Source organism: Saccopteryx leptura, chromosome 1 (assembly GCF_036850995.1).
Source record: "Saccopteryx leptura isolate mSacLep1 chromosome 1, mSacLep1_pri_phased_curated, whole genome shotgun sequence".
Classification (NCBI taxonomy): domain Eukaryota; kingdom Metazoa; phylum Chordata; class Mammalia; order Chiroptera; family Emballonuridae; genus Saccopteryx; species Saccopteryx leptura.
The window spans coordinates 330,479,463-330,485,462 of NC_089503.1; positions in this window are offsets into that span (position 1 = coordinate 330,479,463).

A 6,000-nucleotide genomic window follows, 5' to 3' on the forward strand; every position below is an offset into this window, starting at 1 on the left:
CAAGTTATCTTGCATTCAATTATGTTGCATACCCATCACCCAAAGTCAGATTGTCCTCTGTCACCTTCTATCTAGTTTTCTTTGTGCCCCTTCCCCTCCCCTTTCCCTTTCCCTCTCCCCCCTCCCCCCCGTAACCACCACACTCTTATCAATGTCTCTTAGTCTCACTTTTATGTCCCACCTACGTATAGAATAATGCAGTTCCTGTTTTTTTCTGATTTACTTATTTCACTTCGTATAATGTTATCAAGATCCAACCATTTTGCTGTAAATGATTCGATGTCATCATTCCCTCTACTGGGTATATACCCCCAAATCTCAGAAACATTGATACGTAAAGACACATGCAGCCCCATGTTCATTGCAGCATTGTTCACAGTGGCCAGGACATGGAAACAACCAAAAAGTCCATCAGTAGATGACTGGATAAAGAAGATGTGGCACATATACACTATAGAATACTATTCACTGTATTTTTAAGTTTTTATTTACATTTTTAGTTGTTTCTTGTTAGAGTTCTTATCAGTACAACTCTAAAATATTATCAAGGAAGAGGAAATCAAATACCATGGATACATAAGACAGAGATGTGGTTCAGATAGATAATGAAAGTCCTCCAGAAAAAAACCTCTCAATTACATGGAAACCTTGGAGCTAAATGACAGAGAATTCAAAATTGAACTCTAAAAATACTCAATGAAATACAAGAAAACGTTGATAGGAAACTAAATAAACTCAAAACCCAAATTAATGAACAAAATCAGTACTTCACTGAGGAGACTGAAACTTTAAAAAACAAATAAATAAAGATTAAAAACTCAATACATGAACTGAAAAATGAGGTAGCAAGTTTAGCTAATAGAACAGGCCAGATAAAGGATAGAATCAGTGACATCAAAGACAGGCATCTAGAGATATTACAAAGAGAAGAGAGAAACTCATAAATTTAAAAATAAATGAGAAAGCTCTACAAAAATGGCCTCCATCAGAAATAGCAATATAAGAATAATAGGTATATTAGAAGAAGAAAAGGAAGAGAATAGAGAGCTTGTTCAAACAAATAATTGATGAAAACTATCCAAACTTGTGGAAAGAGTTAGAGTCTTGAATCCAGAAATGAAACATAACACCGAGTTACCTCAAGCCAAACAGACACACTCCAAGGCACATTGTAATGAAATTGTCACAAATCAAAGACAAAGAAAAAATCCTCAAGGCAGCTAGGAAAAAGAAGAATATAAAATACAAAGAAAGGCCCACTGGATTATCATCAGATTTTTCAGCAGAAACTCTACAAGCTAGAAGAGAGTGTTCCCAAAGATTTAAAGTACTGAAAGAGAGGAATTACCAGCCAAGCATACTATATTCATCAAAATTTTCTATAATATGAAGAAGAAATAAAAACTTTTACAGACATAGAAAAGCTGAGGAAATTTATCACTAGAAAACCTCCACTGCAGGAAATACTAAAGGGGATATTGGACCAAATTCAAAGAATAAAACAAACAAACAAAAAAACTAAAAGTAAAAACTCCAACAAAGTCAAAATAGAAACAAGGATAATCTGTAACAACAATAATATAAAAGGGGATGTGATAAAATCAACAATAGCAAAAGAGGATGGTGAGCAGAAGCACTCATAAGATAATGGACTCTTGTAAATATGACAATATTTCTCTTAATAACCTAATGGTAACCACCCATGAATATGTCACTACTGATATGTGTAGCTTAAAAAAAGAAGGGATAGGAGAAAGAAGTGTAAAATAACACCAAACAAACAAACAAACAAAACCCTGAAAGAAAAACAAAAAAGAAAAACAAATGAGACAGAGCTGTCAGAAAACAATACATAACATGGCAATAAGGGAATCCTTGTGTCAGTAATTACCTTAAATGAAAATGGATTGAACTAACCAGTAAAGAGAAACAGAGTAACAGATTGGATCAAAAAGCAAAAACCAACCAAGTGCTGCCTTCAAGAGACACATCTATGATGCAAGGACAAAAGTAAGCTCAAAGTGAAAGGTTAGAAAATGATTCTCCAACCAAATAATACCTAAAGGAAAGCAGGTGTAGCTATACTCATATCTGACAATGCTGACTTCAAGATAAAAAGGTAGCCAAAGACAAGATGGACATTTCATAATGATAAAGGGGATATTGTATCAAGAAAACATAACCATCCTTAATATATATGCACTGAACCAGGGAGCACCAAAATATATAACACATTTACTAACTGATTTAAAAATACAGGCAGACAGACCCTGGTTGGTTGGCTAAGTGGTAGAGCATTGGCCTGGCATGTGGAAGTCCCAGGTTCGGTTCCCAGTCAGGGCACACAGAAGTGCCCATCCGCTTTTCCACCCTTCCCTCTCTTCTTCCTCTCTATCTCTCCCTTCCATTCCAGCAGCTAAGGCCCCATTGGAGAAGAGTTGGCCCGGGTGCTTAGGACAGCTCCATGGCCTTCCCCTCAGGTGCTAGAATGGCTCCGGCCACAGTGAGCAATGCACAAGAGGGGTTGAGCATCACTCCATGGTGGTCATGCTAGGTGAATCCCGGTCAGGCACATACAGGAGTCTGTCTGACTGCCTCCCCACTTCTAACTTTGGAAAAATACAAAAAAGAAAAAAATAGAGGCAGTTAAAAAAATCAATCATACTAAACAATCTCAAAACACCATTAATGTCTTTAGATCAAACATAAAAACAGAAAATCAAGGCCTGACCTGTGGTGGCGCAGTGGATAAAGCTGGAATGCTGAGTTCGCCGGTTCAAAACCCTGGGCTTGCCTGATCAAGGCACATATGGGAGTTGATGCTTCCTGCTCCTCTCCCTGTTCTCTCTCTCTCCCCTCTCTCTCTCTAATAAAAATGAATAAATAAAATCTAAAAATGTAAATAAATAAAAAATTTAAAAAAAAACAAAATAAACAGAAAATCAATAAGGAGAAATTGGCCTAAAATGACACACTAGACCAAATGAACATAATAGACATTTACAGAACATTTCATCCGAGAACTTCAGAGTATAGATTTTTCACCAGTGTACAAGGAACATTCTCAAGACTAGATCATATATTGGGCCATAAAATTAATATCAACAAATTCAGAAAGATTGAAATTATACCAAGCATATCTCTGACCATAAGGCTTTGAAATTAGAATTCAACAGCAAAAAAAAAAAAGTATAGAAACCCATAAAAATGTGGAAATTAAACAACATACTTCTAAAAAATTACTGGGTATAAAAAGAAATAAGCCTGACCAGGTGGTGACACAGTGGATCAAGCATCGGACTAGAATGCGGAGGACCCAGGTTCAAGACCCCAAGGTTGCCAGCTTGAGCAGGGGCTCATCTGGTTTGAGCAAAGCTCACTAGCGTGAACCTAAAGTCACTGGCCTGAGCAAGGGGTTACTTAGTCTGCTGTAGCCCCACGGTCAAGGCACATATGAGAAAGCAATCAATGAACTAAGGTGTTGCAATGAAAACCTGATGATTGATACTTCTCATCTGTCTTTGTTCCTGTCTGCCAGTCCCTATTTATCTCTCTTTCTGACTCTCTCTCTGCATCCGAAAAAAAAAAAAAAAAAAAAAAGGAAATAAAAGCAGAGATCAAAAAATATATGCAAACAAAAATAATACAACAAAGAGTTGGTTGTTTGAAAAGATCAATAAAATTGACAAAACTTTGGCTAGACTCTCTAAGGAAAAATAAGAAAGGACTCATATAAACAAAATCCATAATGAAAGAGGAGAAATTAACTTATGTCATAGATATGAAAAGGATTATTGTACAATACTATATTATACCATTCTTGTGCTCCTGGAATGAATCCCACTTGATTGTGATGTCTTATTTTTTAATTTGCTGTTGTATTCAATTTGCTAGTTTTTTATTTAGGATTTTTGCATTGGTATTCATTAGATATATTGGTCTGTAGTTATGTTTTGGTTTGATTTTTGTATTGTCCTTGCCACGTTTTGGTATGAGGATTATGTTGGCCTCATAAAATGTATTTAGGACCTATTGCTTCTACTTTTTGGAAGATTTTGAGAAGTATGGGAACTAAAACTTCTATGATTGTTTGGTAGAATTTACTAGTTTAGCTATCTGAACCTGGATTTTTATTTTTGAGGGAGGTTTTTGATAGTTGTTTCTATTTCTTCCCTGCTTATATGTCTATTTAGGTTTACCACTTCTTTATGACTCAGGCTAAGAAGATTGTATTGTTCTAGAAATATTATCCACTTCTTTGTTAAATTTGGTGGCATATAATTTTTGCCACCAAAGGACAATACAAAAATCAAAGCAAAACATAAATACAGACCAATATATCTAATGAATACCGATGCAAAAATCCTAAATAAAAAACTAGCAAATTGAATACAACAGCAAATTAAAAAATAAGACATCACAATCAAGTGGGATTCATTCCAGGAGCACAAGAATGGTTCAACATACATAAATCAATCAATGTAAAAGACCATATTAGCAAAACAAAAAACAAATATTATATAATCTTATCAATACATGCAAAGAAAACATTCAATAAGATACAATATTCCTTTAATATTTAAAATACTCAATAAAATGGATATAGAAGGAAAATACTTCAACATAATAAAGGCCATATATGACAAACCATCAGGTAATATCATACTAAATGGTGAAAAACTGAAAGCTTTTTTCTAAAGTAAGGAACAAGACAAGGCTATCCACTGTCTCCATTCTTATTCAACATAGTGCTGGAAGTTGTAGCCAGAGCAATTAGACAAGAGAAAGAAATAAAAGGCATTCCTAACAGAAAAGAAGTAAAGATATAACTTTTTGCAGATGAGATAATCCTGTATATAAAAAATCCCAAAGACTCCTCAGAAAGACTATCAGAAACAATAAACTAATACAATTCACAGGATACAAAATCAATATAAGAAGTCTATTGTTTCCATATACATCAACAATGAAACTTCAGAAAATAAACTCAAAATATAATCACTTTATAGTTGCAACAACAAAAAAATCTAGAAATAAATTTAACAGAGAATGTAAAAGATCTATATACTGAAAACTACAAACCATTATTAAAAGAAATTGAAAAAGACACAATGAAATAAAAAAATATTCCATGCTCATAAATAGGAAGAATCAACATAGTTAAAATGGCCATATTTAATGGCCAAAGCAATATACAAATTTAATGATATTCTCATTAAATTCTATTGTCACTTTAAAAAAATTGGAACAAAGAGTTATCAGGTTCATATAAAACTTTAAAAATCTTAAATAGCCAAAGCAAACCTGAAAAAAATAACATAACCAGAAGTATTAAAATACATGGCTTCAAATTACACTACAGAGCCAAAATAATCAAAGCATCATTGTACTGGAAAATAATAGACACACCAACAAACAGAACAGATTTGAAAGCCTAGGAATAAAACCATGTATATATGGATAAATCTTCTTTGACCAAGGAGTCAAAAAAAAAAAAAAAAAGACACATGGAGAAAAGAAAGCCTCTTCAATTTTTGGTGCTGGGAAAATTGGAAAACCAAACACAAAGAAATAAAAATTGACTACAGTTGGTCCCCCTGCAAATAAATAAATTTAGGATGAATCAAAGGCCTAAATATAAGATCTGAAACAATAAATTACATAGAAGAAAACATAGGTACTAAACCCACGAACCTTGTTTATATAGAACAATTTATGGATTTGACTGCAAAGGCAAAGGAAATAAATGCAAAAGTAAATGAATAAGAGTATATCAAACTAAAAGGCTTCAGCACAGCAAAAGAAACTGACAACAAAACAACTAGGCAGCCAACTAAATGGGAGATAATATTTGCAAACAACAGCTCCAATAAGGGGTTAATGTCCAAAATATATAAAGAACTCACGAAATTCAGCAACAAATAATCTAATTAAAAATGGGGAGATGACCTAAACAGATACTTCTCCCAAGAACACATACAAATAGACAACTTTATATAT